This window comes from Perca fluviatilis, chromosome 17 (assembly GCF_010015445.1).
Source record: "Perca fluviatilis chromosome 17, GENO_Pfluv_1.0, whole genome shotgun sequence".
In the NCBI taxonomy this organism is placed as follows: Eukaryota; Metazoa; Chordata; class Actinopteri; order Perciformes; family Percidae; genus Perca; species Perca fluviatilis.
Window position 1 is genome coordinate 31,933,020 of NC_053128.1, and position 14,414 is coordinate 31,947,433.

The 14,414-nt window shown below is 39.6% G+C and overlaps 2 long non-coding RNA genes across 3 annotated transcripts; both read left to right on the top strand.

The window, feature by feature from the left end:
* The first annotated feature begins 4,744 nt into the window (after positions 1–4,744).
* On the top strand, positions 4,745–8,922 carry LOC120545690. Its single transcript, XR_005636722.1, has 3 exons — positions 4,745–4,945; positions 6,879–7,035; positions 8,792–8,922. It is a non-coding gene; the product is annotated as an uncharacterized LOC120545690 (long non-coding RNA).
* Positions 8,923–10,572: 1,650 nt separating this feature from the next.
* LOC120545691 lies at positions 10,573–11,642 on the top strand. 2 transcript variants are annotated; one of them, XR_005636724.1, is made up of 4 exons: positions 10,573–10,638; positions 10,721–10,828; positions 11,366–11,515; positions 11,626–11,642. It is a non-coding gene; the product is annotated as an uncharacterized LOC120545691 (long non-coding RNA). The 2 variants fall into 2 exon arrangements; XR_005636723.1 differs by lacking the exons at positions 10,573–10,638; positions 10,721–10,828 and adding exons at positions 10,995–11,067; positions 11,155–11,262.
* Positions 11,643–14,414: the final 2,772 nt, after the last annotated feature.

Here is a 14,414-nt window from a genome sequence, read left to right on the forward strand (position 1 = left end):
GAATGATAAGACATTGAACCTCAGCAGAACTGAAAGTAGATGGACAACTGTTACTTAAAACAAAACTGATATTACAGGCCGAGACACATTTACTCACCTGTAGCTGCAGGGTTACATCATCGTCTGCTGACACACTGATGACTCATCAAATAAATACAAACCTGGATCACATACAAATAATACAAACCTGCGTTATTATGTAAGATAGTGAATTACAAATTACAGCACTTGCCGTTTTTTAGAAATCTGGTTTTAAACCTGCAAACTTTTACTCGTAACTGCTTCGCCTTTACATAGTTGTACTTTCTTTTGCATTCTTGTTATCCTAAATTATCAAATAATTTTCCAATTCTGAACATTTTATTGTCTTTCTATATTTCTTGTATTTTCTGCATTGTTCTGTTTTTGTCTTTCTGGCTCGCTGCTCAATGATCTCTCGAGGATAAATAAAGATTGAATGAATAAATATATATATATATACACATATACATACATATATATACAGTGTAGACAGAAGTATTAAGACAATTGGAGCACAATTAGTTACTAAATAGGATGTAAAAAAGGGACCAAAAACGACAAAAAAGCAACAAGAACCTTGAAAAAAACTTCCAACAAAATGTTAAAAAAGCAGAAAAAACATTTCAGATAAAAAAGGACAAAGGAAAAAAAACGAGAAAAACAACAAAAGAGCTAAAAACGTCAATGACGGAAATAGGACTTCCCACCACTGATCTTTATTTTGGTTATTTGGTATTTGGTTTATTTCAAAAATTTAGTACATTTAGAACAGATAAATAATGTGTGATTAATCACGATTAAATATTTGAACAGATATATATATATATATATCTGGGGTGTCAAATTCATTTTCCCAGAGGGCCACACTGGAAAAAGAGAATATCTGAGTCTCAGAGTCGGCAAATCTGCCATATTCTGCTTTGTTTGTCAGGTAATTGCAGTTTAAAAAACATTTCCTGTGTTTCTAAGTTTGGCGCCCAAGTAGGCGGGCCAAAATGTATTGTGAACCCAAATTGATATCTGGAACGCAGCATAACATCCATTATCTTCTTGTCGGAAAAAGAACAAGAATGTCGACAATTTTTTCAAATTTATTGTAGCTTTTTTAAAACATTCATGAATGTTTCATTGTCTTTTTAGAAATTTTGAAAAATGTTCCCTTTTTTCTACTTTGTAGGTTTCTAACCTGACTCCACCAGATGGATTGCTTCGCATTTGCTCGGCATATCCATAAATACAACTTTCCGTTGGAGAACTTTTGGGAAGGGGCGGAACTACTGGTTAGCTGATTGGATGAACCATCTGTCTATCACCTATGTTGGTGATAGACGGGGCCAAATCAACCAATCAGATCCACGAAGCGTATGAAAATACAACCACAAGCCAGGCTACCCCTGCTGCTGCTGCAGGCAAAGCATAGCTCCATAGCTCAGCATGCAAGCAACATGTCGGTAAATAATATTTGCCGTTTGTGTAACGAGAATTTAGGAATAAAAGGCCCCATTTCAGGTTCCCGCTCCATATTCCAAAAGAAGGATCCAAGAGAAAAAAAGCATTAGCGAGCGGCTAACAGAATTAGGGCTACCGCTGTCTTAAAATTAGGGATGGCTGAAGTGAAACTGATGTTCCGAAGCTTTGCCGAGATCCCGAAGCGCAGATGTTTCGAAACACTGATCCAAAGCGTGATTCAAAACACCCATGTCACGTGACTACGGCTAAATGAAACACCGGAGTGTTTCACAAGTGTTTCAACAGGTGGCATGGTCCGCCAAATCAGCGTTTGATTGACAGGGTCGGGAACACACATCGCACATCAGTATAAAAGTGAAGTCAAGCGCCCTTGACCTCGTGGGTTTTGTGAGATGAGTTTGATTTTGAGATAGCGGATATTTGGTGATATAGTGACATTCAAAGTGCGATTTGTTTAGTTATATTTAGGCTTACATTTAAATTTACACATTGACTGATAGACTGAGACAGACAGAGTATAGACCTACATACAGTGACACATTAATAGATAGATAGATAGATAGATAGATAGATAGATAGATAGATAGATAGATAGATAGATAGATAGATAGATAGATAGATAGATAGATAGATAGAACAGGACAGTTTATGGGAACGTTTTAATGATTGTATCCGTAAAACCCAGATTATACATAATGCTACAGCTGAAGCCACAGTGGAAGTGAAAAAATACCACAACTATGCGTTTTTGCCCAGAACTCATGATCCCCTGACTTACTGGAAAGAGAGAGCAGTAATCTTTCCTCATTTGTATGTCCTTGCTAAAAAATATCTTTGCATGCCAGCAACAAGTGTCCCTTGTGAGAGGATCTTTTCAAAGACAGTAGAAATGATCTGTAAAACACGAAGTAGGCTAAGTCCTTCTACAGCAGAGAAATAAATATTTTTGAATGAAAATCTATAAAAAAGTGAGACATTGTGGCTTGATTTCTTTTATTAATATTCATTTTTTATGACCAAAATAGCATTATGCACAGTGAGGTCTGCAAGCCTTACAAGCTTCACATATTAGAAAAATAATACAATACAATAATACATTTTTTATTTTTTAATGGCTCGTTATCAAGGTTGTTTCAGATCACCACCTGCCAGTGACCACTAGGTGTCATCGTTGAGACGGGTGTCAGATTGTTTCGAAGCCTCGACACATTATGACACATTTGCTTCAACTGTTTCACTGTTTCACGAAGCCTCGATCTGCCCACCACTATTTTCCACTCGCAGATCAGTCTGGCATCTTGAGATAGAGAAAATTTGGAGCCGTTAGCCAAACGACCGGGCCAATCAGCGTTGGTTTTGAGGTGGGTTAGGTGGTGATAGACAGATGGTTTATCCAATCGGCTAACCAGTATTTTAAGTAGTGGTGGGCAGATCGAGGCTTCGTGAAACAGTGAAACAGTTATATTGTGTCGAGGCTTCGAAACAATCTGACACCCGTCTCAACGATGACACCTAGTGGTCACTTGCAGGTCTTGATCTGAAACAACCTTGATAACGAGCCATTAAAAAAATAAAAAATGTATTATTGTATTGTATTATTTTTCTAATATGTGAAGCTTGTAAGGCTTGCAGACTCCTCACTGTGCATAATGCTATTTTGGTCATAAAAAATGAATATTAATAAAAGAAATCAAGCCACAATGTCTCACTTTTTTATAGATTTTCATTCAAAAATATTTATTTCTCTGCTGTGGAAGGACTTAGCCTACTGCGTTTTACAGATAATTTCTCCAGCCTTTGAAAAGATCCTCTCACAAGGGACACTTGTTGCTGGCATGCAAAGATATTTTTAGCAAGGACATACAAATGAGGAAAGATTACTGCTCTCTCTTTCCAGTAAGTCAGGGGATCATGAGTTCTGGGCAAAAACGCAGAGTGGAGGTATTTTTTTCACTTCCACTGTGGCATCAGCTGTAGCATTATGTATAATCTGGGTTTTACAGATACGATCATTAAAACGTTCCCATAAACTGTCCTGTCCTATCTATCTATCTATCTATCATCTATCTATCTATCTATCTATCTATCACTGTATGTAGGTCTATACTCTGTCTGTCTCACTCTATCAGTCAATGTGTAAATTTAAATGTAAGCCTAAATATAACTAAACAACTCGCACTTTGAATGTCACTATATCACCAAATATCCGCTATCTCAAAATCAAACTCATCTCACAAAAACCCACGGGGCAAGGTGCGTTGACTTCACTTTTATACTGATGTGCGATGTGTGTTCCCGACCCTGTCAATCAAACGCTGATTTGGCGGACCATGCCACCTGTTGAAACACTTGTGAAACACTCCGGTGTTTCATTTAGCCGTAGTCACGTGACATCAGTGTTTTGAATCGCGCTTTGGATCAGTGTTTCGAAACATCTGCGCTTCGGGATCTTGGCAAAGCTTCGGAACGTCAGTTTCACTTCAGCCATCCCTAGTGGAAAACTGGAGCTCGCCAGATCAGGACGCTCTCACGAGGCTACAATGTTTCCTCCACGCAGCAACCCTACCTATGTTATAGGACTTATAGAAACAGAACCATCAGACAGTGTCTACCTATGTTATGGGACTTATAGAGTCAGAAACATCAGACAGTTTCTGTCTCTCTTTAAGTTTCAGGAGGGAAAATTAGTCATTTTCTGATTCATCAGCTGCACATTAAAAACAGATTCAGAAATCAGCATCACGACTCCATGTAAATAATCAGGACTTTTAGTGTGTATAGAGTCAGCATATTTCCACATGTAAATGGGTGAATTAAGAGTTTATTTCAACCAAACCAGAGTGGTGATTGTTGAAAAAGTCGAAAGATGAACAAAGATGACTTTTGATAATTTTTATTTTGTTTCTGTCTACTTTAAATGAAGTGTGTTTTACGATGATACAAGTCCTGATTATTTACATGGAGTCTGGTGGGTTTGGTGATGGCTGGAGAAACGAAGCCTAGCTAACTAAAGCTGTCAGATTAACGTAGTGGAGTAAAAACTACAATATTTCTCTCTGAAATGAGCAGAGTAGAAGTAGAAAGTAGCATAACGTTACAGAGAAAAAACTCAAGTAAAGTACAAGTACCTAAACATTTGTACTTAAGTACAGTACGTTACTTGAGTAAATGTACTTAGTTACATTCCACCACCACAACTACTATATAATATAACGTGTATGTTTGAAAAGATAGACACCGTTGCCCGGTCGATTATGTCCATTGCCGTTGAGATTACAAGATGTGGAACGTTAGGGACTAGCTAGACGTGCAGTTAATGGTAGTAAACGTCAGAAAATAGTCCTAAAATATCGATTATTTACACGTTACCTCGACAATAAGTTGTTCCTTTATCAGAAACCTAGCTGTGAATAAGAGGGAGACCGTTTCTGTTGAGTTAAGTGAAGAAAGTCCGGTGAGTTGAATCACACAATGCTAGTCTGTTGTTAGCCATTTAGCCTCGTTGTTGTTAGCCATTTAGCCTCGTTGTTGTTAGCCATTTTGCGGAGAAAACATCGTTTTTTGCGTTTTAAGTTCTGATACCTTTCATATAAAAACAGTTGGAGTCATGAGAATGTTTTTTTTATGTATCCAACGTACTTTAGTGCATACTGTGTAACTTTAAACATGTTTTTAAAAAGCTAATTTGAATCGCTAGCTTGCGCTAATTGCTGACTCATGCTGTAGCTAAGCTAGCTAGCCAGTAGTAGCGCAGCTAGCAATAATTTGTGTTTAGTGTAGTACTTAACACACGTCAATGGTTGAAATTCAACTACATTGTGATTTTACTTATGTTTGGTTAATGAAATATACATGTTATGTGTAACTTAGGATAAGTCAATACTTAAATACATATTAAAATGAGGCGTACAAATGGTTAGAAGATTATCCATAGAAAAGATGGATAATTAATTTAGTGTGTTAAAATACTAAATGTTGTGTATGGTAATTTATTTAATTGTAATGAAAGTATATCCTCTGTTATTGGTAATACATTGTAAGCTAATGTAGACTCACGGTATTCCGGACAACCAGCAAATTCTATAAATAAATACTTCATTTTATGGGCATTATATATGTGTATGCAGGGCTTTAAATTGACACCTGCCAACCCACCAATTGCGGGTACAAATTAACTTTGGCAGGTAACATTTCAAAGTTAGGAGCCAGTTTGGCCGGTATTGAATGAAGCTAATAACTCTGCGTCTGTTTAAAGCGGCCGGCTGCAGAAACGATGCGACAAGTCAGAAATGTTGGCGGTTTTGTGTGTTTGGCTTGGAAACGTTATCTTTATCTGGCAACACTGTTTGTAGTACTAATCCTACATATCCCATGAGCACTCAGTTGTATAACAGTCTGCTACGTGCCTAGCGTGCCGTAGCGATTACGAGCTACACTGAAACGGAGAACGGCGCGAAACAAACCAGATTAGCTGAAATGAAAGTCAAGTTTGGAAAAAACTAAAGTGGCTAGTGGAAAATCTGATTGGCCGGCAACTTTAAAAATCGACCAGCCGTGTCGGCTGGTGATGAAACAAATTAAATTAAAGCCCTGTGTATATGTCATCCTTGTTTCATCCTCTTTTGACTCCAATTAACCTCAGTTTCCAGAACAGATTGTTTGGGGAAAAATAAACTTGACTTTCCAAATTGCGCCTATGAGAAAAGGCGGGTTCAGTGTCTTCGGCCGGGACGACAGGCAAAAGAGAAAGACTTAAGATTTAATTGCAAAGTACTGGTTTAAAGCATAATCACCCACCATCAAAATGAAAGAAATATTCTTAGTGTCTCATGTAGTATTTATAAGTTACTTTTTGCAAATAATTGGACTTCTTGAAGGTGTATACACAGTGTTTTCACTAGGTTTGTGGAAGACTTAGGTGCACGTATTTGGCGGGGGGTTTAGGGGTCCTCCCTCAAGAAAATATGACATTTTTATGCAATTTCACACATCATTTTAGACCGCTAGATAGAGAAGATAATTAAATAAATAACATTCTAAAAGCTTAAAGACAAAACTTGCTAAAGAAGGCCACTGGGAACTGACTACAATCATTAGATCTAGGGAAAGTTATTTAGTTAGTTTTGATCATTTTACATTCATTTCGGCTTTGGTGCTGCACCTAAACCTAGGACTCTTACTGTGCTTACTCTGTCCCAAGTGTGTGTGATACAGTGAGTCTACATCACACACACACACACACACACCATTCAACTGAGATACTCTAAATAGGAATGATGGGGACGAATGCATGGGTGGAAAGGACAAGTTCTTGTTAATGAAGAAAGACGTTTATGAGGTCACAGCTAGAGAACAGAATAACTTAATACCCTGCACTATTTGTGTAGGTTCTCTTTTTGAAAGACCAGATAAGATTTGGAGAAACACTTGAGATGGCGAGCCCAGCCCAGCTAGACTGTGGACGGTTGTGGATGCGGTGCGGCCTTCTGTAGGATCTGCCCACAGAAGACGTCTGACTGGCTCGATTACTCATACCGACCCCAGGTAAGAACACATACGCGTACACACTATTAGCACTACTCTGGTAGCAGTAGTTGTTGTAGTATATAAATACTAGGGCTGCACGATTAGAGGAAAATATGGGATAACGTTGTTGAATATAGTGTTTTCCCTCGGTTTGTGGAAGACTTAGGTGCGTTTATTTGGCGGGGGGTTAAGACGGACTTTCTCATGAAAATGTTACGTTTTTTAAATTAAAAAAATGCAATTTCCCCCGTACAGTTTGTGTGTCTCTTTGGGGGATTTGGCATCTCTTTGTAGTCGTGTTGCGTCTCTTTTTGGTCATTCTTGTTTTCTTTGGGGTTGTTTTGGGTCTCTGTGGTTATTTGGCGTCTCTTTGTAGTCGGTTTCTGTCCCTTTGTGGTAGTTTTGCGTCTCTTTTTCACATAATTTTGGACAGTTATTTCCATAACTTTGGTAAAGCTAGAGCAGATGTTATTAGAGTTATTAAAGGCAAACCACTCCCCCCAAAAAAACTGGATGTTAGCGTCTCAATCACTCACGGATTAGGACTAGAGGCGTTACAATATAAAAAACTGCTTAAATAGAATAAGACTGTGAAATACAAGAATAAAAGTTACAGTGCAGTGTCAGAAATAAACAATTATGTAAAGAAGGGCAGCATGAAAAAGAAGTCTTCAGCCTTGATTTTAAAGAACTGAGGCCGTTTTCGAAATCATACTGCAGACAATTGCAGTGTATGCAGTATACTACATACAGCAGATGACTGCAGTATGCAGTACTTACTGCATCAGTAGTATGCGGTATGAAACCGTTAAATCGTTTTATTCTGCAGTATGCTAGGCTAAGCTGGGCCTTTGAACAAGCTCTTAAAGCACTGAGCAAAAAAAAAAGAACTCACACCACTTTACTTTATAAGATGCTGAAAATATAAGAAACTGAAACTCAATTTCTTACATCTTTATTGTGAAATAAGCAAACACACACTAATTATGAACAGAAATATTATATCTAATGTATATACATGTTTAGGGCTGAAACGATTCCTCGAGTAACTCGAATAATTTGATTACTAAAAATCCTCGATGCAAAATAATTTGCCTCGAAGCTTTGTTTAATCAATGTTGCCAACGTTGTATCGGCCACGGTGTTTCCGCACGGATGATTATTACTGTCGCACACCAGGCTGACGCTGCTGGCGACACATGCCGTGAAGACTGATGGCGCAGATTACAAAATGAAGAAAGAAAGCGTACATAGTGAGGGGCTAAGAAGAGACAGGCTGGAGAAAACGACAGAAAGTGTCCAACGTTTGGAATCAGTTCAAACGAAAACTCTGTACAGTGTGTCTACTGCAAAATGGAACTAGCTTACCACAATAATAGCACAATGTCAGTGCTTCAGCATCTCAAAAGAAAACATGGAGTCTAACTTAATCATCCATTCCACGAAGCGGACCGACAAAAGTAAATCACAGAGTCGTATGGACGATGAAACTACACCAAACACAACAACTACCAAAAAAAAAGACAAGAGAATACGTAGTGGTGACCACGATCTGATCTAAAGAGCCGACTTGTTGACTATCCCTTCGGAAAAACAGCCGATTGTTGAAAACAGGTGGTCTGGCAGGCCAACCCGCCAGCTGTCACGTCAGACTGTGGAGCTTCTGAACTCCAACACCATCACCTTATATATTGTTGTTTAATTATGTCTGTAAATGTACGACTCTTTCCCTGACGTGATAAGGACTGTAAAACCCTGTTTTTATGACACACAGAGAAACTCAGACAGTCGTTGTCACTGAGCGAGAGGTGAAATGGCGCAGAAAGGAGTTCAGCTGGACCGGGAAACCTTCTCTTGTTCCATCTGTCTGGATCTACTGAAGGATCCGGTGACTACTCCTGCTGTGAGTAGTATAAAGATGGCGGTTTTGCGCTGCGTATGTGTGACGCTTCACACGCACACGCAAACCTGCCATGCCAACTGATGATATGTGCGCGGCGATGACGCGCCGTCCGCACGTCGTTACTCGCGATCGCCATCTAGTGGCTGAATATGTTAGTGCATCTAATCGTCGAAGCTGCGCACGACATCTAGCGGATGTGATGACGTCGCGGTCGAACGTCGGCACTCCGCAAGCGCATCCAGTGGCCGAATATGGTAGTGCATCTAGCGGATGTGATGACTTCGGTGTCGTGCGGGTCGCACGCTCCCCTGCAACGAGGGTCTTGTGGCCTTGAGCTGAGGCGGCCTCTCACACCCGCTTCGAATGAGGTCACTCTGTCGTACTACCTGGGGGGGGTCTGCACACTTTTTAGCTTTTCTGCTAGCTAGCTAGCTTACTACCACGTTTTTCCACAATCAATACCAGTGAGTTGTTCTTTTTTTTTGTGAGAAAAAAAAAAAAAAAAGAGGATCCTTTTTTCAGCAGTGCACTGTTTAAAACCCCTTGTTTCATGCTAGCTGTCTCTTTTTTAGATGCTTTTTTCTAGCTAGTCTGGTAGCTAGCTAGATAGCTACCACGTTTTTCCTCATCAAAAAAAAAAACCTCTGGAGTTTCACTTTTTAATTCTTCTTGGTGAAAGCAACGCAGGTGTTTCGTTTTTTCAGCAATACCTACTAGTGGTAAGTAAATTTAAAAGCACCTCTTGTGTTTAAGGATGTTCAAAGATATTTAATTCATTCAGTCATTCATGAATTAGCTAAAACTTTTGACCGTGTGTTGGTAATGCGGGCGTGGTTGTACCATATGACGATAGTAAAAAACACGTGTTAGCCCAGTGGTTAGCTTGTAAATGTGAGGTCTATTGTTGTGGGTGTTAAATCGTCATAAAGGGGGTGGTTTGTGGTGTTTAAAAACCCCTTGTTTTCAAGGCTGACTGCTCACTTTTTACCTGCAGTTTTTAGCTAAGGTGCTAGCTAAAAATTTTCCCTCGTTTTCTCAGGCTTCCTCAACAAAGACCTCTGAAGAAAAGAGGATTCGTTTCTACAGAAATGGCTGCGTTTGGTGAGTAAATTTAAAAAAAAAAGCTTATTGTAAGGTGTTTAATTCATTCAGTCATTTGTGACTTAAAAAGTTTTTTTTTTTTGTTGTATAATGCAGTTTGCGTCATTAGGTGATTTTACAAAGAGCTGGGACAATGTGGCTGTGTTAGTTGATGAAACACTTATACCACAAGGTAAAAACCTATAAATATATTATACACTACAGCATTAATTGATTTAGTACTGTGTTTTCATTAATTTTTTGTTTTTTTTTTTAAAAAGAGCTGTGTAGCCCGATCCTACAGACCCCAACACACCAGAACATAAAACAAAAGGTCCTTCTAATAAGGAATAAGAACGTTGACGAAACAGGTATTTATGGGGCTATTTATCTCTTTCAGGCTGTAATATTTATTACTATTTAATTTATCACCGTGTTTCTAGTCCTCTAATATATATATATATTCTGTGTCTAGACAATCCGTTCCTGAACAAAGGATCCGTAAGGGTGATGGCTACCGATAGCACATAGGGCTGAAATCAACCATGATAAAAGGCCGTGTCTTCTCTAAACTCTCTGTGAAAGCTGCTACCCCTAAAAACGTTCACCATCGTAAGCATAAGAAGCAATTTATTGAGGTGAGTTGAAAAGAAAAACGGTAAAATGCTGTGTTGTATAAAAAAAAATAATCTAATGCATCTAATCTAATGCTTATTACAGCCTGAGCCATACCAGAAAGGCTTCCCGCCCAAAAGACGCAACCATTCCTTTGTTCCGGTTTCATCTTACCCGGCCACTGTATCTTATGATCCTAACACAGTTGCAGAGGTGAGAAACCCTTTTGTATCTAGCAGAATATATTTACATGTGTTATAAAAGCTTTTTAAATAAAATGTATATGTTGTTAAAAAGACCTTTCCTTTGTTTTATCAACTGAAGGCTACAAGACTTAGTTTCAGTGTATTGATGACTTGAGGCGTTTTCACACATCACCCCCCCCCCCCCCATGGAGCAGAAACGGATGTCTACACAAGCCTAAGAAGGGATCTAAGAAGAGATCTATTGAGGTGAATTGAAAAGAAAAACATGAAAATAGAGTGTTGTATTTAAAAAAAAGAAAAAAAAAAAAATTTCTAATCTAATGCTTATTACAGCCTGAGCCATACCAGAAAGGCTTCCCGCCCAAAAGACGCAACCATTCCTTTGTTCCGGTCTCATCTTACCCGGCCACTGTATCTTATGATCCTAACACAGTTGCAGAGGTGAGAAACCCTTTTGTATCTAGCAGAATATATTTACATAGTGTTATAAAAGCTTTTTAAATAAAATGTATATATTGTTAAAAAGGCATTTCTTTTGTTTTAGCAAGTAACGACGACCGAAGACTTAGAGTCCTTGCATTTGTTGTCGTCTAAGTGTGATTTCACACATAGTACACCAAAGCCCTACCACCCCACGAGTGACTCCATTGAGAGGGGACAAAAGGACACCCCTTTACAAAAGACATCTGATGAGGTGTGTGGGTGTGTGTCTGTGTTGTGTGTGCGTGTGTGTTGTGTGTGTGTGTGTGTGTGTGTGCGCGCGTGTCTTTATTTAACCAGAAAAATATGTTGTTATACCTCTAGACAATCCATGCCGTAGAGCCGGGAGAAGGGTCTGAAGACACAGGACTAACAGCGGCAGCTCCTACACCCCCTCAACCAAATCGGCTAGCTACAGCAGAAGGGTCTGAAGACGCCGGAATAGCAGAGACACCACTTACAGCCCATCAATCGAGTCAGGCATCTTTGCAGGTGTTCCCTGAATATAATGTAGGTGCATACCTCTTTAACTGTATCTATAGCACAGAGGAAGGATCCGACTATGTCAGCTGTATACCACACACCTCTGTCATAACGGTGTCAGATAAAAAGTGTAACAGGGGGAATACATCAGTAACCAATCCTGTAAATGTATTAGAGGTTAACGTTCCATTCCTTGATAAGCAAGCAGTGCCTAATTATAATACTTACAACCAGTTTGAACACTGTGGGGCACTAGGAGGTCCTGAGCAGGTGACATTGCTTCAGGGTGAAGAGCTTTTTGAGTATTGTGTCAACACTACACCTCAACAACTGCGTCAGATGGCAATTATAAACAAATACAATCAGAATTAGCCGAATTACGAAAACAAAACGATGCTCTTATGAATAAATTAGATGTCTTGCAAACAGCTAACACACAATTGACTGGTTTGGTCACAGACTTCGGAACAACGCTGGCCAGCCAGGTCAGAGCTAACACGCATTTGGTTGATTTGGTCACAGGTTTTGGCACCACGCTGGCCAATCAGGTCAGCTCTCTCAATACGCTGATTGTACCTATGATAGTATGCCTTAAAAAGGCTATGAATATGCCCCCACAGTAAAAAAAACAGGCTATAGTTTGTGTACAATATAAAAAAAATTTAAAAAAAATTAAAAAGAAAATGCCACCGCCACCCAAAAAAACAAAAAAATCTGAACCCTTAGGTGTGTGTGACGATAGTAGTGACGAGGAACTAGAATGGCCAGCGCAGGACGATTACACAAGAGCAGTAAGCAATCCTCAGGATTTTGCACGTTTTTGTGCTATACATGCCAAAATATTCGAAGCCTGGGCCCAATCTATGCCTAGTGCTAGCGCAGTGAAAGCAACAGTGAGAAAACACAAGAATTAGATAGTCCGCTCCCTGAACAGTTGTCACATAATGGTCCTTCAGACGTGTATTCCAGCAATACCCGTCCAATACAGACGCTACACAATCATCAAATACAGACCCCCAGACATAGATCAGAGTAATAAGAGACCTGCATGTTTTCCGAGTGTTCAGCCGTCAAAACGATCCTGTACAGATGAACAGACCGGTCCCCAACCGTCCACTAAAGCGTTATAGTACCCCTCCATCACCCACAGAAAATCCTCAGGGTGGTGTGCAGTGTGGTGCGGGCGCGTTCTAAGGTAACATCCGAATAGCATCCGACAGATACCCCTTTTAATGCTGCTGAATTTCGCACAAGATGTCGACCCTGCGAAATATTGATTTGACTGATATCGGTAGTGTTCCTGAAAGGGTGTATAGCACCTTAACAGATTTAATAGCGAGGGCTTTGGGCAATGCAACACAGGACAGCGTTTTAAATGTTGAGTTAAGGGGCCAGCCTAGATGTCCCTATCCAAACAATGTTGAACTCAGGCGATGGCTATAACACAGACACATTTCTGGAGCAAGTCGCACAAGCAATGCAGAGTAACGATAATTCACTGACCGATGACTCTTTAGAATTAATTGTGACAATAGCGCGCAATATGTCGGGAGGGGGTGTCGGGAGACGTCGAAAACTAGGAAGCATTGGTTACGATCAAATATTGTCAGAAAAAGGTAATGCTTTGTATAACCCCAAGAATAACGCTGGTAACGACAATCTCTGCTTTTCTCTCTGCCTGGCACATTATGTAAATAGCAGATGGTCGCATGATGAGAAGATGAATTATGCTAAGCATCTGCATAGTGATTTGGGTTTGACTACACACATAAGGTTTCGTTCTCTGATGTTGACAGATTTCAGAAACATTTGAAAATGAAAATTGTGATATTCCATCATGTAGCCGGATGTAAAAAACCCACGATCTTCAAAACGCACGACCAACCAGATGTGAAAACAGCATGGTTGTATTTGCATGACGAACATTATTATCTCATCGTAAATAAAACGGCTTTTTTTGGGGCGTCGTACGTTTGCGATGGGTGTTACAAGACCTACCAGAACCCTCTGGGGCACCTTTGTAGTTGGCTTTGTAATGTGTGTTACACTGATTGTATACCTGACAAGACCATTAAATGCACAGGCTGTAAACGCATATGCAAATCGCAACAGTGTTTTGAAAACCATAAAAACCCGACGTGAAACACGGGCTTATACCCTGCAATAAAATCAAATATTGCGAGTCCTGTCACGCAACATATCGTGTGTCGAAAAATCCACACAGCTGTAAAAAACCTAAATGCCTACATTGTAGAGAGCCTTTAGGGGCTACTACGCACTCTTGCTATATACAACCCGTCAACGAAAGAAAGTAGTGATAAGTATATCTTTTACGATTACAAACACGTTATCAATGTGGGCGTCATGAAGCTAATTTTGTATGCGTTATGGATATGGACGGTCAAAAAACTGCTACTGAAACAACAAACTGTGTCGCATCATTCATTAAGAACTACAGACAGGAGAAATACAGAGGCTATACTTTTTATAGCACACAATGCATCAGGTTTTGACAGTTATATAGTTTTAGAGTATCTGGTGAGTCAGAAACTTTGTCCAACTATTACTATGCCGGGTTCTAGGGTGCTTCTGATGATCGATTCTACTTTCAATCAGGATCGATTCGTTCA